This window comes from Schistocerca gregaria, chromosome 1 (genome assembly GCF_023897955.1).
Source record: "Schistocerca gregaria isolate iqSchGreg1 chromosome 1, iqSchGreg1.2, whole genome shotgun sequence".
Lineage (NCBI taxonomy): Eukaryota > Metazoa > Arthropoda > Insecta > Orthoptera > Acrididae > Schistocerca > Schistocerca gregaria.
In genome coordinates, this window is record NC_064920.1 from 298,126,482 (window position 1) to 298,152,769 (window position 26,288).

A 26,288-nucleotide genomic window follows, 5' to 3' on the forward strand; every position below is an offset into this window, starting at 1 on the left:
ACAGGTGCCCTGCCTTTGATGAGATAGGTGATATTTGTGATTGGACTGGAGGAGGTGGTGACTGGAGGATGTATAGAGCAGGTCTTGCATCTCGGTCCATTACAGGGGTGAAAATGAATCATTCTCTTCCAAAAATACTTTTTTTATATATATATCTATGCATTGCATAGGTTAAAATTATCCCAGCTGTTTCATATGTTTTTGTATATGACTATATTATATTTCAGGCTAAAACGTATAAAAATGAAACTAATGTGTTATAATCAATATTTACTTACAGTAAAAATTACTCTTCTTTTAAAAATAATTGGAATTACAAAATTTTTGGTATACTTAAAATTCGTATTATTAATTGTAGAATCTAACTCTAATCCTAGGTCTAACCACTGTGGTGTATATCCAGTGCATATCCCTGGGGCTTAGCCCCCAGTTTTTGCCACAAACCCTCCTAGTATGTACTAAAGTGCTTTTTGCCTTGGAGCAGATACTCTTAATATGAGGGGTCCAAGTTAGCTTCTCATCCAAGGTTACCCCTAGATATTTCACTGTCCCCTTCACAGTTAGACTTTCATTGAAGAGATTTCGATTCCAACTTGCATTCTGAATATGACTCTTCGTAAATGGCACCACAACAGTCTTCTTAGGACTAACTCTCAGATACTGTTTACTGCACCATTTTTACACAATGTCCAACCGTCCTTGTGCCATATTTCTGACTGTGTCAGTGAATTTGTCAAGTTTATTCTATGACAAGGTGATCTGTGTATCCTTGGCAGAAGCATTGTCTGGAATTTAGTTCCTCAAGAGTTCGTTCACCACTAGATTCCACAATAGAGGAGACAAGGCTCCTCCTTGCGGGCAGCCTCTAGTGGTCTTAATTACCATCTTTTGATTCATCATGGTAGCCTCTACCTTCCTTCCACTAAGCATGGCTCTGGTCCACCTACATATAGTGTTCCCCATGTCATGCAGCTCTGCTGCCCTTACCATGGAATCGAAAGTCGTGTTACTAAAGGCTCCCTCGATATCCAGGAAGATGCAGAGGGCTATTTCTTGGAAGTGAAATGCTTTTTCCACCTTCCTGACAAGTTGGTGGAGAGCTGTCTCACATGATTTACCTGGTTGGTATGCATGCTGCTTCAGGTGTAGAGGGACCCTACATAGTCTCCTCTCCCCAACGTATACATTAACCAGTTTTGCCAATGTTTTGAGAATGAAGGAGGACAGACTGATTGGTCTCATATCCTTGGCCTTGGTATGCTCAGTCCTCCCCAGCTTTGGAATGAAGACAACCTTCACTGTCCTCCAAGCATTGGGAACGATTCCTACTGCTAAGATAACCCTAAATAGCCTGCATAGGATTCTTATAAGCTTTCCTGCTGCCTGTTGCAGGAGAGCTGGAAAAATTCCATCTGGGTCAGGTGACTTGAACAGCTGGAATGTTCCCACCGCCCACTGGATTTTGTTGAAGTTCACACACTCCTTGGCCAATTCCCAATCCTCTCTTTGAGTGTCTGAGAACCATTGTCTCTCTGGGGTCACATACTTGTCTGTGTTATCTAGCAGAGCATATTGAGGAAAGTGAGTTTTGAGGAGCAATTCCAGCATCTCATGTGCTGTCTTTGTATATTCCCCATCCTCCTTCCTCAATGTACCTCCTGGATTAGTTGGTACCCTAGTGAGAATCTTGTGAAGTCTGGCTTGTGCAGCCATGAGTCACAACCTTTACACTAGGCAGCTTTTTGAACTGAGGAAGTAAGGTGGTCATAAACTGATCTTTGAATGTCCCTGAATAAAACCACCCACTTTTTGTTCTGTTGTACCTGTATCCCACAGGACCACTTTCAGTCTGTGTAGACCATAAATGCTCAGAGTTATACACCACTTAGGTTGGTAACATCTATCCACAGCCACTTCCACAAACCATTAAAGAAATGCAAGACACTGTAGAATCCATTATGCGTTCAACATACAGCTGCATGCTTTTACAAATGGTCTCGATTGCTGCAGAGTCATCTTGCAGATTTATCTCATCATAATTCTGTATGTTCTCATCTTGAATGTTACTAAGAACAGTTTGTATGTCGTCAAAATAATCATTGACTAGTGTTTCATCAATAGCAGCCTAATTTTTTGTCCACTTATTTTCATTGTTTTCTGGTAACTTAATTGTCTTTCTGTCACTAGAATCGATTTGTACCATGAGTGTAAAGTGCCTGACGTGCCGTAGAATCATTAGCTTCAGGGTCTGGTGTGATGGATGTAGTAACTTTTTTCATTGGGGCGATTGTAGTGGTGTGGGAATTGGGAAAATGAGTGAGACTCATCAGTGGTTCTGTAGGCTATGCAGTAGAGGTAGAAAGATTGTAGAACAGGAGGGGAAAATTGCTGCCCTTCAGGCTGAGTTAGATGAGGCTAGGCGAGAACTGGGCAGGTTAAGGGGGGGAGAAGGGTAAATAGGGGTGGGAAGTGGCAACCGGCATCAGGAACAGGCCAAGAAATTCTTCTGACAGCTTTGTTATTAATGTACAAATAGGTTTGACCTGTTACCTCAGTCAGAAACCGATGAGCCTCTCACAGATGTAGATGTAGACAGGGCTCAAGAAGCTTTCAGCAGCAAATTGAATAAAAAGGTAGGGAAGTCTGCAAAGAGAAAGAAAGTCTTGTTGCTAGGTAGTTCACATGCTAGGGGTGTGGGCCAACTTCTGCAGGATGAATTAGGGTCAGAATACCAGGTCACAAGTTTTTTCAAACCTAGTGCTGGCGGTGGTGGTGGTTAGTGTTTAACGTCCCGTCGACAACGAGGTCATTAGAGACAGAGTGCAAGCTCGGGTTAGGGAAGGATTGGGAAGTAAATCAGCCGTGCCCTTTCAAAGGAACCATCCCGGCATTTGCCTGAAACGATTTAGGAAAATCATGGAAAACCTAAATCAGGATGGCTGGAGACGGGACTGAACCGTCGTCCTCCCAAATTCGAGTCCAGTGTGCCTAGTGCTGGACTGGGGCAGGTTACAGAGGATTTAGGTTCACTATGTAGAGCCTTTACTAAGGAAGATACCGTGGTTATTGTGGGTGGGCCGAGCAACAGTATTGACAGAGATCCAGGGTACAGCATAGAGTGTGACCTGGCAAATATTGCATCAGCATCGAGTCATACCAGTGTTGGGTTTGTGTCAGTTATGGAGCACCACGACCAGCCTCATTTGAGCTCTTCTGTCAGGAGAGTTAATTTGAAGTTGGAACGGCTACTTGGATCTGGTGCAGGGTCACACATTGGTGTGGTTCCTGCTGGTTCACTCTGTAGGTGGGACTATACTAGACATGGCCTACACCTCAACAAGAAGGGGAAGGGTAAACTGGCTGGGCTGATAGCAGGAAATTTAAAGGGGGGAGGAACTACATCTCATGGTGGAAAATCTTTTTTAGTGTAAGACCAGTGTCCAGTGGGAAACTCAGCCAGGCAAGTACCAAAGATGTTAAAAAAGTTCAATTTAGTATATTTCATCAAAATATTGGGGGTTGAAGAATAAAATTGATGAGCTTCTGCTTTGTTTAGCAGAAATAGAAACTGAGAATGTAATAGATGTACTATCCCTGTCTGAGCATCACATTGTCACTGATATGCAAAAGGTTAGCATCAATGGGTACAAATTAGCTGCACATGTAAGTAGAGATAATATGATGAGAGGAGGAGTTGCCATATATGTCAAAAGCTTCCACAGTGTAAAAAATTTAGAAACTAAAAATTTTTGTGTAGAGCAACATATGGAAGCATGTGCCACTGAACTAAAACTCAATGATGGCACTTTCATAATTGTAACAGTGTATAGGTCCCCCTCAGGGAATTTCCAGCTATTTCTAGAAAACTTGGATGCTTTGTTGTGCTATCTGTCAGACAGAGGGAAGCAAATTATCATTCGTGGGGATTTCAATGTTGATTCCCTGAAAGAGTGTAATAGGAAGAATGACCTTGTAGTATTACTCAGTTCTTTCAATTTGAGCTCCGTCATTTGATAGATAACTTTTTTATAGACCAAGATAAGTTTAAGGACATAAATGCTTATCCTGATGAGAATGGACTTTCAGATCATGGTGCACAGCTAGTTACAGTACATGACATAGCTCCATGCAGTATATCAAATCAGAATTTCAAAGCAGTGCATTCAATTAACAATGGAAATATTGCAAACTTTAGGGAAAGCCTAAAGCAGCTAGACTGGGATGAAGTGTATATGGAACCCGATGCAAACTTGAAATATAACTTATTTCATGATACATTTTTAAGGGTATTTGAAAATTGTTTTCCCAAGAAAATAGTTAAACATAATTCCAAGAAAACATATAAAAAACCTTGGCTAACTAAAGGAATAAGAATATCTTGCAACCATAAAAGAGAACTGTATCTAGCAGCAAGAGGGAGTACTGACTCCAAAATTGTTCAATATTATAAAAACTATTGTGCGGTACTAAGAAAAGTTATTAAAAAGTCGAGAAGCATGTGTATCATGTCTGAGATCAGTAACTCTGATAATAAAATTAAAGCAATTTGGAATATTATTGAAAGGGAAACAGGGCAACCAAGAGCACAGGAAGACTTAAGTGCCATAAAACTGAATGACAAGTGTACTAACAAACAATCAGAAATTGAAAATATTTTTAATAATCATTTTTTAAATGTTGCGGAGAAAATGGGATCTAGATCTTCACTAGAAGAGGCAAGGCTTCTAATAGAAGAGGCCATACCTGTGCAGTTTGAAACAACTGTATTTCCACCAACCTCTCCCTCTGAAATCAGTAAAATAATAAACTCACTGAAAAGTAAAAGCTCTTACGGAATTGATGGCATTTCCAGCAAGATACTTAAAGCTTGTTCCCCACAGCTAAGTAGGATTCTCAGACACATATGTAATAGCTCTTTGGAGCAGGGTGTTTTCCCCGATAGACTGAAATATGCCATTGTAAAACCATTGCAGAAGAAGGGGGATACATCGGATGTCAACAACTATCGCCCAATCTCTTTTCTGACAGCTCTATCAAAAATTTTTGAGAAAGTAATGTATTCAAGAGTAGCCTCCCGTATTTGTAAAAATAAAGTACTAACAAAATGTCAGTTTGGTTTTCAGAAAGGCTTTTCAACAGAAAATGCTATATACGCTTTCACTGATCAAATATTAAATGCTCTGATTAACCGGACATTGATATTTTTTGTGATCTCTCAAAGGCCTTTGATTGTGTAAATCACGGAATTCTTTTAGATAAGCTAAATCATTATGGTTTGAGGGGGGCAGTGCACAAATGGTTTAATTCATACTTAACTGGAAGAATGCAGAAAGTTGAAATAAGTGGTTCATGTAATGTTAAAACAACAGCTGATTCCTCAAACTGGGGGGCTATCAAGTACGGGGTCCCACAGGGTTCGGTCTTAGGTCCTTTACTGTTACATTGATGAAGATGCAAAGTTAGTTCTTTTTGATGATGATACAAGTATATTAATAACACCCAAAAACCAAGAACTAAGTGATGTAATTGTAAATGATGTTTTTCACAAAATTATTAAGTGGTTCTCAGCAAACAGACTCTCTTTAAATTTTGATAAAACACAATATATACAGTTCTGTTCAGTAAACGGCACAACTCCAGTAATAAATATAGACTTTGAACAGAAGTCTGTAGCTAAGGTAGAATTTTCAAAAAAATTAGGTGTGCCCATTGATGAGAGGTTAAACTGGAAGCAACACATTGATGGTCTGCTGAAACGTCTGAGTTCAGCTACGTATGCTATTAGGGTTGTTGCAAATTTTGGTGATAAGAATCTCAGTAAATTAGCTTACTATGCCTACTTTCATTCAGTGCTTTGGTACGGCATCATATTCTGGGGTAATTCATTGTTGAGTAGAAAAGTATTCATTGCTCAAAAATGTGTAATCAGAATAATTGCTGGAGCCCACCCACAGTCATCCTGCAGCCATCTATTTAAGGATCTAGGGATCCTCACAGTAACCTCACAGTATATATATTTACTTATGAAATTTGTTATTAATAATCCAACCCAGTTCAAAAGTAATAGCAGTGTGCATAGCTATAACACCAGGAGAAAGGATGATCTTCACTATGCAGGGTTAAATCTGACTTTGGCACAGAAAGGGGTAAATTATGCTGCCACAAAAGTCTTTGGTCACCTGCCAAACAGCATCAAAAGCCTGACAGATAGTCAACCAACATCTAAAAATAAATTAAAATAATTTCTAGATGACAACTCCTTCTACTCATTGGCTGAAATTTTAGATATAAATTAAGGGAGGGGAAGGCAAAAAATTTAAAAAACTAACTTAAACATTAGTGTAAACATTTGTGTAATGTAATATCTTGTACAGACATCTTTTATTAACCTGACACATTCCACATCATTACGAAGTGTCGTATTCATGATCTATGGAACAAGTATTAATCTAACATAATCTAATCTACTCATTTAATGTTGCTTGCTGTATACACTGTTAACTTAGGATGATGTTTTCTAAATGACACTGCCCAACCAGGACCTGGAAAGTTATTTTTAAAACTCTGTACTGTACGATGCTGTTTGTCAAGATAGTATTTTATGGAATATCTTAAATCAAGATCAGTGATAGGAAATCCAAATATAGCTAACTTCTCAATATGAGCCTCAAAGGTTTGTTCTTCTTCTCAATCGAAGACTGTAGTATGGCCTTTTTTTCCCTAGGTAGGTCTACTGGTACCAGTGTGTGTACTCAAGAAGTACAGCCATTAATTGAAGCTAAATGCTTCTCACAATTACTATTTGCATACAATTGGACTTACTGATATGATTATGAGTTTTATTCATTCTGTTGTGTCAAAACTTTTTTGCTGGTTTGTACCTGATGTGGTTTGGATTCTTGGGTCATTTCTCACATCATCAACGTACACCCTAATATTTTTCCATTAGTTTCTTCTTTCATGCATCAACACATACATAAATACAATGATTTATATGGCTGATTGATTTCTATTCATTATTGAGTATATTCTTCTGGTCTGTACCCGTCGCTGTGTGTTTTTCAAGTTGGCTCACTCATAGCACACTGAAATTTTTTCTCTTCCCTTTTGAAAATTTTGAAGGTTTGAGTGTATAAATCATAACTTAAAATTTGTAAATTCTAGTAACATACAGTGCCTCTGTAATCATTCCTATAGTTTAGTGGTATAATGTTGTAGTTTTTAATTGGTGTTATTTGTCTTGAGGCAGTATGTTCCACAGATCTGAAAATTCTGAATGACATATCCTAATATATTTATACATTATGATTTTTATAGTAGATGTTTTTCTTAAGTTCTCTATAATATATTATGTATCAGATACTTTAATACATCTATCTGCTATCCTGGGCATCATTTTGTACACTGTTTGGCAAACCTTATAGTTGGTCACAAAATATTGTAAACATTCTGTCTCCAAATTTAATGAGGCGGATATCATGATGAATCACCCTCCTCTAACATTACCTTTTTTATAGAGATAACGAATACCACGTATAGTATCGATTCTTGCATGGGTTAAAATTATCTCAGCTGTTTCATTAAAAGAATTCACATAATTTTGGGTATGAATTATTATATTTGAGGCTAAAATGTATAAAAAAGAAATTAATGTTTTATAATCAACATGTCCTAACAGTTAAAATTACTCTTCTTTCAAAATTAATTAAAATTACAAAATTTCTGGTATACTTAAAATTCATATTATTAATGTACACTCTAACTCTAATTATTAAATTTATTTATAAAATAATGATATAATTTGGTAAAGGTTCTTCTTTGGTAAAGAAAGTTTGTAAACTCTTTGGAATAATGTGAGTACCGCACAATGTAAGTAGTGGTGGGCATGCCTCTGATGGAAGTCGATGTTTGCTGAGTTTTTCACCAACAATGTAATTACTGGTTTTTTTTAATGTGGAAAATGTAGAAACAGTGTGATGTTGAAAGAGGTGACAAAGAATAAAATTAAATAATAATACAGTAAAATCTTCATCATTTATTTAGTCATCAAGAACCTATAAAATCAAAATTTCATGCAAGAATGTACCCCTAGACAAGACCTTGAGCCATTAACAACAACAACAACAACAAGACAATGAAGATAAGTAAAAAGTTATTCTTTTGTATATCTTACACTTCTTGAAGCTTTCAATACAGGTATGAGCCATGTAAGGGGATGGGAGCAGGGGTTGTGTAGGGATGGACGAGTATATTTTGAAGGTTTGGTGGACTGTGGATTACCACTGTGTGGGGGGTAAGAAGCATAATAGGCAGGGCATTTCTCATTTCAGGGCATGCCAAGTAGTAGTCACAACCCTGATGGTGAATGTAATACAGTTGCTCCAGCCCTGGGTGGTACTGAGTTATGGGGGGAATGTTCCTCTGTGGCCAGATGGTGGGACTTTGTGAGGTGGTGGGAGACCAGTAAGGTAAGGCATGGGAGATTTGTTTTTGTACAAGGTTGGAAGGATAATCTTCACTCCTTTTGTCATCACAGTGACCTTCTGCTGGTAAATCAGCTTAAATACACCCTTTAATAAAAAAGTTTTAGTATCATCTGTGAACTGGCTCTACTACAGCCAAGAGGTATAATAAATCAAGAATAACAGAGGGTATAACCCACAGCTTTCTGGTACTCCAAAACTAACTTTCCTCTCCCCTAAAAAGTATTTATTTTCATGGAATATTCCTACCATCCTCCAAAGAAACCATATTTATATAATTTCTTAAGCAGCAGATCATGATTGATTGGACCAAAAGTCAAAATATTAGTAAATGACAGCTATATAAATAATTCCAATAACACAACAAAAGCTGGACGGAATGTAGTGAAACAGCAGACTTATAATGGGTCTCCCAAAAATTACAATACTAAATTGAACCATAAAGGCAAAGAAATTACTGATTCTAAAGAAATAAAATAGCTAATGTTTTCAGTATATTTTTTAGATATGAGGGTAATCCCAAAACTAAGGTCACCCATTTTGAAATAAGTATGTAGTCCTGTTTATTCCTACAGTTGTTGACATCAGTTTACAGCTTGAACATTTAGCTACTTTTTGACATAATCACCATTTCTGACAGTGCATTTTTGGAGATGCTGTAGCAGTTTTTGTATGCCCATGTCATACCAGCTCACAGCCATGCCTCTTCTTTCACCTCGTCATTGGAGCTGAATTGCTGGGACCACAATTAATGCTCAAAGGTACTGTGAGACTCTGAAAAAACTCAAACAACCAATTCAGAACAGGAGAAGAGGAGTGTTGAGCTAGGGCAGTCATATTCTCCATGATAACGCTTGCCCACACATCGCTCAGCAAACCATTGCTTTCCTGCAACAGTTTCAGTGGAACGTAATCACCCACCCACCCTATAGTCCTGACTTGGCACCCAGTGACTATCACCTGTTCCCTAGGTTAAAAGAACATTTGGCCGAAAAGCGATTCATCACTTTCTCAACAGCATGGCAGTGATCTGGTATGACATGGGCATACAAAAACTGTCACAGCACCTACAAAAATGCATTGACAGAAATGGTGATTATGTTGAAAAATAGCTAAATGTTCAAGCTGTAAACTGATCTAAACCATTGTAGAAATAAACAGGTCTATGTACTTATAAAAAATAGGAGACTTTACTTTTGGGGTTATCCTCATATATACTTGAGCATTTAGTCACTGAAATCAAAATTTGCACTAAAAACTGTCCGATATAACCTGAAATTACCAGCACAACTCATACTTAGCTCTTTCTATTTCCGACTCTCCAGGCTGATACCAATGGAATAGATGGTATCCCAGAGAGTCTTGTCAAAAATGTTGGGATCTCATTCCTGAACCATTAGTTCATTTTTCTAGAATTTATTTTCAAACTGGAATTTTCTCATCATGCCTAACAAGTACCATGTTCAAACCACTATTCAGGAAAGGCAAAAATGTGTATCATTAACTTCAGGCTCATTGCCCTAGTACTTGTATTCTAAAAAAATCATAGAATTTTTTTCAAAGAGTATTAGATTTCCTGCTGAGAAGGAAATATTGTCTACAGCACAACATGGTGTCAGAAAGGGCTGATTAATTGATACAGAAATTTTTGAACTTTTAAGTAAGGTTCTACAAAAAGGAGATAATGATGGAAATGTTATTGGAATAAGTCTGTATCTCTCTAAAGCTTTTGATGTCATAAGACACACTAAACCACTGCTTAAACTTGACAACATGGGGCTAAGAGGAAGAGTGGAACAAAACAAATGGGTGATAGAAGGTATCAAAAAATCATCCCAAACACTGAAGTACCACAGTTCCATTGAAAACAGCCAATCTAATACCATTTTCTCATACTTTTATAAAATGTATAAACAACTGTACAGGAAAACAGGGCTTGCAGCAAAGAGGGCTCAGAATTCCTAACTGATACTCACAGCTGCAAATAAAAACAAAGCAATATGGAAATCTGTAAAGCAGTAAACAAGTACCAGAAAGATGAGTCAATCAAACATAAAAGTAGAGGACAAAGGGATTCCAATAAAAGACACAAAAGATTTGGCAAACTATTTAAATAATTACTTTAGCAGAAAAGCAACAAAACTACAGGGAAAATTTCAGACATCTTATTATGTTAAAAAGCTAAATAAATGTGTACTGCAGTCAATGGTATTACTACCCACAACAAAGGATGATGTCTGTAAAGCAGTTTGCAGACTGAAATATAAAATTTCAGCTGGCTTGAATGATGTACCAACTTGCCTGATTAAGGACTGAATACAGAGCCCAACATTCCCTTTACTTGACATTATAAATCATCATTCTAACAAAGGTGCTTCCCTGACTACTTAAAATATGTGAAATTACTGCCTATCTTCAAAAAGTGTGATACTGAAAAATACAGAAAATTTTAGGCTACTCTCAATATTCTTGTGCTTTTCAAAATTAATCGGAACTATTGGGAAAGAGAGACCTATGAATTATTTAAATAAATACATCCACCTTTCCAGTGACCAATCAGGTTTCTCATCAAGCAAAGTCACTGATTCAGCAACAGCATTTCTTACAGAATATGTCCTAGAAGCATTGGATAAAGGGAACGATACAATAGGCATATTTCTCAATCAAACTAAAACACTGAACATTTTTAATCACAAATTACTGTTAAATAAGCTAGATGAACTGTGAGTAAGAGAGTTGGTGAAAAATTGTCCCAGTCATACCAAGAGAATAGTGTGCTGTTGATAGAAATTACACACATCAAGTAGCTCTAACTATATTGAAAATGTACTTGTGACCTCAAATATATAAATATAAATGTACTGCAGAGTAGCAAGTCAGGTCTAGTATTTACACTAATGATTTACCACAAAGTGTCAAGCACAGGTAAACAATGTCATTTGTAGATGACTCTGACATACTGATGACTGAGAAGCCATTAGAAGTACTAATAGAGAAAATTGAAGAAATGCTTAACAGTATATACAAGTGGGCAATAAACAATAAATTCACAATTAACATAAAGAAAATGAGCTCTATGAACTTCAAGATAAAGAAAAAGCCAGATTAAAAAATAACCCAGAAGTAAATACTGAATTCATACAGTGTGTGGAAAGCACAGGCTTTCTTGAAATGCTGTTGAGCATCAATTAAAGTGGGAAGAGCATATAAATACTTAGTAGAGAATCTATACAGCATGCTATGCCCCTCTGAATTTTTACATCACTATGTGATGTTTCATGTATCAGATCAGTTTATTTTGCTTACATTCATTCTGTTATTTGTTATGGCATAATTTTCTGGAGCATGAATAGGAATAATATTGAAGCTATATTCAGCTTTAGGAAAGAGCAATAGATATAATGATAAAGACTGGCAATATGGCTAACTGCTTCAAAGTTTTTAAAATGCCGGTAATGTTAATTGTCCCTTATAAATACATTTTTCAAAGGGTTATGTAGATAAAAAAAGATACTGACTCCTTTAGTAATATTTTTAGCATATTATTATGAAATTAGAGACAGCTATAATTCACATCTGAACAGGAAAAGTAAAGTTTAAACTCAGCAGAGTTTATTATACAATGCCATCAAATTGTATAATAAATTATCACAAAACATAAAACACACAGATGCTATCTGCAATTTCAAAACAAAACTAAAAGAGTATTTGCAAAACAATAGTTTTATACAGTAATGGGATACCTGAATTAAAACACATACCTAACTGGGCAAAGGCAGTAGTTGAAGAGCAACACCAAGGTTTCAACAAATGAAGTCAACATTATTCAAACTATGAACCCATTAAATAAGCAGTGATAAGACCTCTTCTGTTTCTATTATATATGAAGACCCATAACCAATTCTATGAGAATACCATTCAGTTTGCTGATGACCCTACTGCACTAGTTAACGGAAAGAAAGTGGAAAAGCTTGGTTCAATCAGAAGTTCATATTAAATGCAACCAATACGGCGCCACTAAATTTCTATAGTATGAAAAAAGGTGAGTTAACTGTTCAGATACCGATATGTGAACAGGAACTTCAGAGTGGAGGCAACATAAAATTCTTGGATTTATGGCTCCGACATAATTTTAAATATTGAAAACACAAATTGAAAAATTTTACAGAAAATTTAAGACTTCATGCAACATAATGAGTACGTTAGAAGAATGCTGCAACAGAAAGTATTTGAAAACTGTATACTTTTCCTATGAATACACTCACAACTGAAATATGGAATTACTTTCTGGATTAACACTTTTCTCAGACAAAAGAATACCAAAAAAATTAGAAAAATAATGGAAAGTGCAAACTGTAACAAAACCTGTAGACAACTCTTTAAAGAGGAGGAAATATTCACATTTCCAACTATCTATGGTATGAGAGAACTGTTTTCTATGAAAAAATGTTAATGGAAAATCCCACACTCTTCAAAAACATTTAAATGTCCACTCCTGCAACCATAGGCAAAAAAAAATCACCTTTCATGTAGATCCAATGAACACCAGCCTAAACAGAAATAAATTCTACATTATGGGAAAAAAATGAAATGAAATGAGCATATGGCATCATTGGCTGAGAGGCCCCATTTCGCGAAGTTCGTCCACAAAGTCCAAGTTGTATTTAATTCAACACCACACTGGGTGACTTGTGCATGGGTGATGAGGATGAAATGTTGATGAGGACAGCACAACACCCAGTCCATGAGTGGAGAAAATCTCAAATCCGTCTGGGATTCAAACCAACACCCACTTGCATAGAAGGCAAGCATGTTACCACCCAGCTAAGGAGGCAGACAACATTATGGGAAAGTTAAGCTTTCCTTAGAAATTGAACCAATAAATGACCTCCCAAAGTTCAGGCCACTATTCAGGAACTACACAAAATATTTGTATCTGTACCTTAGTTTTGTACTATATACATCTTACTATCTCTAACTACCTTAGTGATCTACCACATAAATGTTACTGTAATACAAATATCACTCTATCTGTACAGTATACATAGTTTCTTCTTTTACAGAACATTCCCTTCTAATTGCACAATATATACTCTGTATATACAATGTAAAAATAATGTAATGAATATAAATTTTATTTATTTGTTCATTAATTTCATCCAAGGATTACCTCATAGTGATAAAGGAGTTGTCATGACGGTACAATAAAAATTGATGCAGTAGCTGAAAGTACAGATATACACAGAATACTTAAGTATGCTCTATAAGGGTAGGACACATGACCAACCATAGTCTTGATGAAGAAACTATCCCAACACTTGTCTAAAGTGATCCAGGAAAATCCAAATCAGGATGGCTGGACAGAATGAACTCCATCTTCTGGAATTCACCTTATCGATTGGGGTAGAGCAGTGGATAGCACATTGGCTTAATACTCAGGAGGATGAAGATTCAAACCCATGTGTCTGGCCATCCTGATTTAGGTTTCCATGATTTCTCCAGTTATTTAAGGCAAATGCCAGAATGTCTCCTTCAAAACGGCACAGCTGCTTTCCTTCTCCTTTCTTCTTCATCTTGTCTCTACAAACACACATACAAATGCTTTATTCCACCACTGAGCATATTTACATGCAGTTGCTGTCATCAGTGTTTACATAATAATAATAATAATAATAATAATAGTAATGTAAACTTTGACATGACAAATGTTATTGACTATAGTATAATAATCCAGAATGGATGCAATACATATTTGTGCAAATGTAAATAACAAGAAGTTTCCTGATAGATCAATTACAAGATAAATGAACTACATAGTTCAGTGAATGACAAAAAAATAATCAAACAGATAATTAACAATAAGTACATGAAACAGTAATAAAATAGTTGCACAGTATGGAATATGTATAGTTTGCAGTTAATTTATAGTTCATTCTCATAAGGAAAGTGGGTCATTTGTCACATACTCAAGGAACTATTGAGCAGAGTAAATTACATTACTTTCGATCCACATCAAAAGACTAGTTTTAAATTTATTTACTGGCACTGTGTAGCTGTTATGTGTCTTTGCAAGCCTAGCATATGGCATATTAATTGTATGTCCTCTTCTTATATTATCATCATGAACTCTTCTCCTTAAGTCAAATTTACTCAGATTCTCTTTAACGAAGACAAAGCAGTTGTAAATATACAGGTCAGGCACTGTCATTATATTTAGTTCCAAAAAATAATCTCAACATGATTCATATGGGCTGAGTTCTACTATGCACCTTATGGCTTTATTTTTCCATTTAAACACTAATTTTGAGCCACGGAATTGCTCCTTAATAGTATTCCATAATGCAGGTGTGAATGGAAGAATGCAAAGTACGTGTTCAACAGAAGTTCTTTACTGACACTGCTCCTGAGCTTGTACAGCAGATATATGGCAAGTGCCAATTTGCCACATATCTTTGCTGTGTGAGTATCCCAGCTGAGCTTTTGATCTATATGAAATCCTAATAATTTTACTGTTTTGTTACCGTGACTGGGAGCATTCAGACTGAATACAATAGCTTCAGTTTTACTATCATTCTTCTGCAGTACATTTGCCTCAAACCAAGTACTGCACCTCTCCATTGCCACAGCCATGCTGTGTTGCACATTTTCAAGACTGGTATCATGTAATTAGTGTTGTGTCATCAGCATATAGCACTGCATTACAAGATACAACTGTAGGTAAATCATTTATATAAATAATGAAAAGGAAAGGTTCAAGAACAGATCCTTGAGGTACACCCTTTACAACTGGGAGACATTCTGAGATTTGATTATTTGCCTTAACTAACTGTTTTCTATTGTCCAATTATGACTGCATTAGGCATAGAGCATTCTCTCTCACTCTGTAGTGGTAGAGTTTTTTTTAAGAATATTGTGGGAGACCATATCAAAAGCTTTCCTAAGGTCCAAGAATGTTGCACAGATAATATCTTTATTTTAAAAACAATTCCAAAACAACTGTATATTTTTGCTACCATACTGTCAACTGCTTTGACTGTAGAAAGGCTAGACCTGAAACCATACTGTCAGGAGGTGAGTGTGTTATTATGTTCAAAATATTGACTCATCTGTTTATGCATGCAGTATTCTATTATTTGTGATATTATGGGTATAAGTGATATTGGTCAACAGTTATCTGGTGATGCTATATTTCTTTTCTTATGTACTAGTTTAACTACAGATATTTTTAAACATGACCTCATTGTCAACAGGACATTAAGCACTAATCTGTTCCTTTACTAACTAATCCCCCTCCTCCTCCTCCTCCTCCTCCTCCTTCTAGAACATACCTTCACATCTGCACTGCCTCATTCAGTTGGTCCCTATTATATAATGTTCTTTGATTTGCACACAAATATCTTCTGATAATTTAAATCATGTAATATCATGTTTTGTTATCCACTGAGCTGTCCTCCATCAGAATGTACCATCTGTGTACTACATGAATACCTGGATCAATAAAGATCTAACCTCATACAGTTTACCCTAATTCATCTTGGTCTGTAGCATTCAGGACTTTAGTCAAGAAGTCAGACAGCTGCTTCAGTAGATTTGTTTTCCCAAAACCATGTTGAGCATTAATTAGTATTTTATTTTTATCCACAAAATAAATTTATTGTTATTATTATTATTATTATTATTATTATTAAATTTTCTCAGACTTATGTCTGGTTAAAAATGGAAAGTGACATGGACCTTGATCAAGCATGACTTCCTTTTAACTGTATGGTATATGTTACATTGCATTTAGGAACTTTCGGGTAATTGAACATGTATCAATAATTACAGATTTCTGTAGTTGTATATATACGTTTGGATGTAGCTATATTGCGTTGATGTACTGGTAGATATTGCGTGGGATGACTCCTGTAGTTGATAGTATGATTGGTATAATGTCAACTTTATCCTGATGCCACATGTCCTTGACTTCCTCAGCCAGTTGGATGTATTTTTCAATTTTTTCTCCTGTTTTCTTCTGTATATTTGTTGTATTGGGTGTGAATATTTCGATTAGTTGTGTTAATTTCTTCTTTTTATTGGTGAGTATGATGTCAGGTTTGTTATTTGGTGTTGTTTTACCTGGTATAATGGTTCTGATCCAGTGTAATTTGTATTCATCATTCTTCAGTACGTTTTGTGGTGCATACTTGTATGTGGAAATGTGTTGTTGTATTAGTTTATGTTGTATGGCAAGTTCTTGATGTATTATTTTTGCTACATTGTCATGTCTTCTGGTGTATTCTGTATTTGCTAGTATTGTACATCCGTTTGTGATGTGATTGACTGTTTCTATTTGTTGTTTGCGAAGTCTGTATTTATCTGTTGTGGTATTGGGATATTTAATAATATGCTTGCTGTAATATCTGGTGTTTATTGTTGATCCTGTATCGCAATCATGAATCCTTCTGTCTCACTGTATATATTGCCTTTTCTTAACCATGTGTTGGATGCGTCTTGATCAATGTGTGGCTGTGTTAGATGATACGGGTGCTTGCCATGTAGTGTTTTCTTTTTCCAATTTACTTTCTTCCTATCTGTTGATGTTATGTGATCTAAAGGGTTGTAGAAGTGGTTATGAAATTGCAATGGTGTAGCCAATGTAGTTATATGAGTGATTGCTTTGTGTATTTTGCTAGTTTCTGCTCGTTCTATAAAGAATTTGCTTAAATTGCCTATCTGTCCATAAAGTAGGTTATTTTATGTCTATAAATCCCCTTCCTCCTTCCTTTCTGCTTAATGTGAATCTTTCTGTTGCTGAATGTATGTAATGTATTCTATATGTGTGGCATTGTGATCGTGTAAGTGTATTGAGTGCTTCTAGTTCAGTGTTACTCCATTTCGCTACTCCAAATGAGTAGGTCAATATTGGTATAGCATAAGTATTTATAGTTTTTGTGTTGTTTCTTGCTGTCAGTTCTGTTTTCAGTATTTTTGTTAGTCTTTGTCTATATTTTTCTTTTAGTTCTTCTTTAATATTTGTATTATCTATTCCTGATTTTTGTGTGTATCCTAGATACTTATAGGCATCTGCTTTTTCCATCGCTTCTATGCAGTCGCTGTGGTTATCCAATATGTAATCTTCTTGTTTAGTGTGTTTTCTCTTGACTATGCTATGTTTCTTACATTTGTCTGTTCCAAAAGTCATATGTATATCACTGCTGAATACTTCTGTTATCTTTAGTAATTGGTTGAGTTGTTGATTTGTTGCTGCCAGTAGTTTTAGATCATCAATGTATAGCAAATGTGTGATTTTGTGTTCGTATGTTTCAGTAATATTGTATCCATAATTTGTATTGTTTAGCATGTTGGATAGTGGGTTCAGAGCAAGGCAGAACCAGAAAGGGCTTAATGAGTCTCCTTGGTATATTCCACGATTTATCTGTATTGGCTGTGATGTGATATTATTTGAATTTGTTTGGATATTAAGTGTGGTTTTCCAGTTTTTCATTACTATGTTTAGGAACTGTATCAATTTACGATCTACTTTGTATATTTCCAATATTTGTAGTAGCCGTGAGTGGCGTACACTATCAAAAGCTTTTTGGTAATCAATGTATGCATAATGTAGCAACCTTTGTTTAGTTTTAGCTTGATATGTCACCTCTGCATCTTTACATCCTCGTGCTCCTTTGCAGCAGCCTTTTTGTTCTTCATTTATAATTTTGTTCTCTGTCGTATGTGTCATTAATTTCTGTGTAATGAATGAAGTTAATATTTTGTATATTGTTGGTAGGCATGTTATGGGGTGATATTTTGCTGGGTTTGCTGTGTCTGCTTGATCTTTAGGTTTCAGATAAGTTATACCTTGTGTAAGTGTACCAGGGAATGTGTATGGGTCTGCAATGTAACTGTTAAATAATTCATTAAAAACAAAGATTCCAAGACTTACCAAGCGGGAAAGCGCCGGCAGACAGGCACATGAACAAAACACACAAACACACACACAGAATTACGAGCTTTCGCAACTGGCAGTTGCTTCGTCAGGAAAGAGGGAAGGAGAGGGAAAAATGAAAGGATGTGGGTTTTAAGGGAGAGGGTAAGGAGTCATTCCAATCCCGGGAGCGGAAAGACTTCCCTTAGGGGAAAAAAAGGACAGGTGTACACTCGCACACACACACACACATATCCATCCGCACATACACAGACACAAGCAGACATATTATAACAAAATATGACATATTATAACAAAATATATGACATATTATAACAAAATATGTCTGCTTGTGTCTGTGTATGTGCGGATGGATATGTGTGTGTGTGTGCGAGTGTACACCTGTCCTTTTTTTCCCCTAAGGGAAGTCTTTCTGCTCCCGGGATTGGAATGACTCCTTACCCTCTCCCTTAAAACCCACATCCTTTCATTTTTCCCTCTCCTTCCCTCTTTCCTGACGAAGCAACTGCCAGTTGCGAAAGCTCGTAATTCTGTGTGTGTGTTTGTGTGTTTTGTTCATGTGCCTGTCTGCCGGCGCTTTCCCGCTTGGTAAGTCTTGGAATCTTTGTTTTTAATATATTTTTCCCATGTGGAAGTTTCTTTCTGTTTTATTTACACTGTTAAATAATTCAGTTAGATATGAATGTGTTGAGGTGAACTTCTTTAGCCAGAAATTTGCTATTTTATCTTTTCCAGGGGATTTCCAATTGTGCATAGAATTAACTGCTCAGGTGACTTCATGTTGCAAAATTATCTCTTCAAGCATTTGTGGTATCATCATGTTTGTGTCTGTTTCTGCTTGTATCCACCATGCATGTCTGTTATATTGTACTGGGTTTGACCATATGTTGCTCCAGAAGTGTTCCATGTTTGTTATGCTCGGTGGATTGTCTATTTTAATGTGTGTGTTATCTATTGTCTGGTAAAATTTCTTTTGGTTTGTGTTGAATGTTTGGTTTTGTTTCCTTCTATTTTCACTTTTTTTGTATCTTTGAAGTCATTTGGCCAATGCTTGTAATTTCTGCTTCTTTTCATCTAATTGCTCTATCGCTTCTTGTTGTGAGATTTTACCTAACCTTTTTCATTTTTTGTCTGATATTTCATTTCTTATAAATTGTGTTAGCTGTCTTTTCTCAGTTTTTCTGCTCTGATCTGTAGCCTGTGTTGCCATGCTGGTTTTGTGGGTTTCTTCTGTGTGTAGGTTGGTTGTGATCTCTGCCTAGTGTGTATGTTTAGTGTAGTGAGTGCTCCTATATAAACCAATAGTTGTTACTCTTCCATAGTTGTATTTTCAATTATTTTGTTGTGTATGATTGTGTTGATAGTTGTTATTGTTGTTTCGACTTTTGGGTTATTTATTGTTCTATGCAAGAATGTTATAATGTCTGTATTTGTGTCTTTGTATTCTATATAGGTCAGCTGAAATTTTTATTCTATATCTAACATGTGTGTCACTTCGTGTTCTATTTGTGCCTGTTCTGGTGGCTGTCTTAAGATTTCATTTTCCTCTGATTGTTTAATTGATGCATGTTGTTCTTTGTTTGTTTGCTCTGGGCTGTTTGAGTTCATTACTGTATTTTCTTCTTCCTCTGATTGCACATTATTTTGTTCCAGTATTTATTGTACTTGTTGTTTGATGTTTTCTAATTCTGACTGGCGTATCCTGGTATTTTTGATTATTACATAGATCTGATCAGCTAGTCATTGTTCTGTTAAAAATTTTAATTCTGAGTATCTGGTAATAAATGTTGTGTATACTTGTGATCTGTATACTGTCATGTTGAATCCTAAGTTTGTTGGTTGGTAATAGCAGAAGATGAGGTATCAGTTAACTTCATCTGACCATCTCATCCTCTGTCTTTGTTTTCCTTCTAGGGTGGTTGCAGAAAGCGTATCCTGCGAAACACCTCTCTTTGGATTTAAATTATTTTCCGTGTGGCTAGCAGTGTCGTTACCATTGTGGACGGGCATAGGGTTCAAACGTCGATCCTGACCATGACAGCACTTGTCCGAGGCTTCATCAGTTCTGTCCTGAACCAACTTATCACACTAAAAGAGGGGTTAGCCCTATTAGTGGTTTGTTCTTTTCATCTACTTTTACGACTGGCAGAACATACTGGAGGCCTATTCTTTTCCCAGACCTCCACGGGGTTTATTATTATTATTGTTATTATTATTATTATGACTGCTTGCTTTTGTGTCTCTGTTATAGTCACTGAACACAGAAACATGATATTTTCATTTTCTCTAACTATAAGTGGAGATCTCTTTTACTGCTGGTGATAGATTGTAGGAGATTGATAGTTTTACATTCCATAAATCATTTTTACAATTAGTCACAATGACATAGAAAAAGTAATTTTACTTTCATATTACACAGTCATACTTAAATGTGGCTTACAATTTACTGTCTCTTTTTTTCATTATTAGATTTGTGAATGTGTAATTCCTGCACAGAATGTTTCACATTTTACAGTCATAGGAATTATACAGCCAACTGGTTGCAATTAACTGTTTGGTACAATTGACCTAGGTTTTGACATCTACTAAAGGTGTCTTCATCAGAATGAAATTTTGAGAAACCATAAAATTACACTGCAAGAAAGAAATGATCAGAATTTAGAGCAGTTATGCTCAAATAAAAAAAAATTCTTTGTAGCCTTGTCACATAATCCTAGCTAGGAACTCTGACACCAGATGTTCTTCCTAGCTCAGCATACATGACAAGGCTGGAATGTATTTTATTTTACTTTTAACATGAACATAGCTGCTCTAATTCTGACCATTGCTTTGTTGCAATGCAATTTTACTGTTTCTCAAAATTTCATTCAGATGAAGGCATCCTTTGTAGGTATCGAGACTTAGGTCTATTGCACCAAACAGTTATTTGCAACCTCTTAGCTATGTAATTTCTATGTTTGAAAATTGTGTACAGTTGCTGAGGAACAGCCATATTTAAAACTGTAGGCTTTACATTTTATATACAGAAATTGTTTTACAGAATAGGAAGAATTTTCAAGTTCTCTCTGTCTCAGACATTTTACATCATTGGTTAAGTACTCAAACTTTTGAGGCAGGATTGCCCTCCCCCCCCCCCCCCCACCCCCACCCTTTTGGGCTAAAGGTAATCTTAATGTGGAATAACAAAAATTCTGATGGTACTTTAATTATGCACACCATTGTTCCTTTCGGGCTGTAGTGGGTTATTTACAATATGCTTCATGAGGGAATAAATATACAGGGTGTCTCGAAAGGTGTGGTACAAATTTAATGTATTATAGCATCCAAACTAATTAAGATATTCACATAATGTTTGGCTTCTCTGACACGCTATCTCACAAAGTTTTTATACAGTTCAGTCAACTTCAACATGTACACTTTTGTGGCACACACAATATATAGTCTGTGAAACACCTGGTCTGAAACCTTTTCACACAATCTGACACCAGTGTGGTGGTGCATCAGCTTGGAAACCCAGTCACCCAGTTGTGGTAATGCAAACAGGCCTAGCATATCAAGGTAATATTTAGAATTAACTGTTTTTTTTTTTTTTTCAGAGAAAAATGACCCAAATGCAGTCAACCATCAAACAACACCACATATTCAATTAAAGGCTGTCACATACAACTTGCATTACAGTATGTGGATTGGTTTTGCCCCAAATGCAAAGATTATGTTTGTGTACCTTACAAGTCATGAGGAATGTTGCTTCATCAGAAAATGCAGGATTGTTTAGGAAATTTCCATCTTCCTCTAAAAGGTGAAGAACATCCACAGTGAATTGCATACAATTCCATCGGACTTCATTGTGTATAATAGTTGCAAATCGGTATGGATACAGCTGTAAACATTTCCAAATGACCCAGTCCATGGTTGCCCTACATTTTCATGGCTCTTGCGACACCCTCCAAACTGACTTCTGTGAATACTGAAAAGCCAGTCATACCTATTCTGTGTCAGCCATGACATCCAGTGTGATGCTTCAAATCAATGCTTCCTGTCTACATATTGATGTCCATGAGAGAGGATGCTTCCTATATCATGTATAGTGTTGCTTTGACTCTGTGTGTCCATTTGGTCTGTATAAACCATTCCACAAACTGAGCCTTTTTTACAAAATATTGCCATTAAGCTTCACTCATGACAACCTGGAACACATACAAACAAAACTTTGTGAGTTTGTCTGTCATATAAGCCATACATGGTGTGAACACATTACCTAGTATGGGTGCTGTGACACACTGAAGTTGTAGCATAGCTATTGAGACATCCTGCACTATGAAGCAGTAATCAAAATGCCTAACTCCTGAAACAGATGTTCACTACGTATTATAATTACAGCATTTTCTGACCAATGCAAACTTTCTTTCTTAAAGGTGACTTATCCCACAGCATTGTTCCCTGTGACAGTACCGAATGAAAATATGCAAAATATATGAATTTATTGTTTTGTTTCATAGGAAAATTTACAATGATTTTTAAGTGCAAATGTGGCTGAACTGGGTTCCTTTAGGGAATGTAAATGTGGTTTTTTTCCAATTTTATTCTCATAAATATTGACATCTAAAAATTTTAAAGATTCTATTCCACTTATTCATTCCATACCACATGTTATGTTAATCATTGGTTCAGTACCTCAAGATTTGCAGAAGTGAATGTGTCGTGCCTTTTTGAAATTGAGAGTGAAGTCATTTTGGAAAACCATTAACATATTCAAAAATATAAGCTCGCACTTAATCTGTTGGTGCATGCGTATTTGGATTAATTACAATCAAAGAGTTATCTGCAAAAAGAACTAATTCACAATTCAAAAGAACTAGGTTACAGAAAATACAAATTGGGGATATTTTGTCATTTAATGCTTATAAAATCTGATGCGTAAATGGTATTCTTAATTGAGCAACTCCTCTGTGCTTTAGTAAGGACATAATTGTTGTACAGGCAGAATGCTATTCTGGGGTACATCACCTTCTCAAAAATTTTGGAAATCTATGTCAGTACTGAATCAGATCAGTAGTTATTGAGGCCTCTGCACTCATCTCTCTGAAAAAGTGGTTTAACAGTAGCATATTTCAATCTCTCTGGGGAAAATGCTTCGAATTCATGATGCATTACATATTTCAGAAAAGACAGTAGGTTTTCCAATACACTGCTTTATTTTTCTCTTGAACTGGCTGTCCCTATAATTTCTACTACTGCAATTTTAAGAAATAATTATTAAATAAGCTGCTACCTGTGACCAATCACTTATATCTTTTACATTTAAATTAACAGTGATGCTATCCTATTGTGTGACCTTTTTCCCTGCTCCTCATTAACTACTTCTCATATAATTGTTTGTCAGAATTATGATTTCTGACATAATGTGCAAGTTCTTTGATTGTTTTAATAACTTTGTTCCACTGATTCAAGCTCTTTTACATGGTAGTTGATGTCCCCTCCAATTAGTTTATGAGGAAAGCTGTTTTTGAATAATAATGTGAAGCTATTATAGAATGGATTAAATTTTATGTTAGCATTTGGTTCACTATAAATTTTATTCCTGAACATGTCTTGTAAACTGTTACTAAAAATTTGCAATGTGGTCATTAATTATACTGACTGATTTCCACTGAGGCAATATGTATTTATCTTAAATAATTGTGCATCATGACCAGAGAGAGCATTTGATACTGCATATGAGTTATTTTCTTGCTTTATGAAGTTTATAAAGAGTTCTGTCTTTATTCACTCATTTTCAAAAGATAATTATTGAAATCAAATTGTAGGCCCCAAGTAAGTTTTCCAGGTCATTTTTTCTATGATTATCTTATTAAAATCTACTTTCAAATCACCTCAGACTCCTCTTGTTATCTGACAGCACAACAATGAATCCACATGGCTCATAAACAGTTCAAAATTTCACAGTGGGGGATCTATTTACAGTTACAATTATAAGTGAGCTGTGTTTTAATTCACAAGCACACACTTCTATGTACTTACCACTAAAAATGTTTTTGACATTTAAAATACTAATCAGTCTTGACTGAAAGAATTTATTAAAAACTAAAAATCACACATCAAACTGGTAATCAGTTTCAATTTCATCAAAAATCATCTTCAGACCATGTATCTTTACTATTAAACATAAATATTCTTTAGAGGGAAGCAGGCATCAAAATTACACACTTCATTTGGAATTTGTTTTCTGTCATTATACATATAAGAACTCTTCTTTTCCCATACTAGTTCTACATGAATAAGGTGCTAAGATGTAATCTTTTATTACTAGAATGTAACCTTTCATATTTAACTTATATAGCCCTGTAGTTATGTGATATTTAGATTGAAACAGGATATGTGTCTTATCAGAACTATCTAATTTTTTTAAATAGATAAGAAACTCTTCTACTTCATTACTCAGTCCGCTAATAGTCTAATGAAATAAGGTATCCATAGATTTCTGTGCATGCTTAAGCATTTTGTGGGGCTTTTCTGTTATTGTACCTAACTTCACAACACAATACTTGAATCCTGACTCTAGCCCTAAAAAGGCTCCCCTTGAACAACAGTTACCACAGGGATCTTGTTTTGTGTGATGGTGGCCATATTCATTTCCTGCAAGAAGCTCAGTAAATCTATATTTCCCTCTCTTATTTATGTGTAGATCACATTTTGTACATATCATTATCTCCCAATTATAGCAACAGGCACTAAACTAACATGAAATGTCACTGCACTGAGCAACATCCTGCTCAACTCTGTGCTCAAATGTTCTACATTAGTGTTTGCCCAGATCTGGTCATGGCACAAAACTCACACTTGTGTGTGCTGTTGCTATTCCTATTCCATCTATATCACACTAATTCCTATAATTTCTGTCTTTAATCAGGCTGTTCTCTATTGTGTTTGATATGATCGCTTGAACTTCTTGTCAAAATCCTTACACAACCTCTCTATGTCTTCTGTCACCTGGCTAAGAGTAGCACTTGGCTTCATGATTCTTATGATTGTTACCTTGTTCCTAAAATGTATTGTACCATCTGGCCTATGCCCCTTCCAGAAATACAACTCTCTGTTCTCTCTTTTTCTTTTTCTCCTCTTTTAAAAAAAAATTGATCAGTTTATCCGATTTATTACTTGTGGTCCTGAAGTTTATGCTGAAGTCACCTAACACAGTTGTGCTTTTTGATTAGCTTTGATTTTTATTTAAAAGGACTTCAAGAGTTTCTAAATAGAAACAAAAGTTTTGTGGGTTACTTGCCATCTTTTGCAACTGCAATGAAAATCTTTATCACATCAGATGCATTTCATTTTGTTCTAAAGCACCTTCAGTAGTCACATTAACAATATGGTTTTTTTCTTACAATTGTGTTTGTTATAACTGCAAACATTTTGCATGATTTACTTACTGCTATAGACAGTTGTTTGTTCTTTACATTGCTCATGTTTCTTTGTTGTTGTTGTTGTTGTTGTTGTTGTAGTCGTTTACTGTATTCTTCTTCATATTCCAGATTTTGTTGAATTTTTGTGCATGGAACTTTCATTGTACTTGATCTATTTGTATTTCTGTATTGCGAAGTATTAGTGTTCTCCTGCCATTCCATGTGTTTTATTTTCCTATTGCAGGATGCATTCGTCTTTAGTTTGCTTTGTTAGTGATTATGTGTAAAAGTTACCTGTTGGTGATTTGTATCTCCATATATTTATAGTTCCCTTTACTGTTTGTTCACACACAGAGTATTTGAAGTCTTTTTTCAACATATTTCTTTTGTTTTGTCTTTTGATTTACAGCCCTTTCTAACAAAACACATATTATTCCACACCTACAGGTTTTGTCTACAGAAATAACCTAT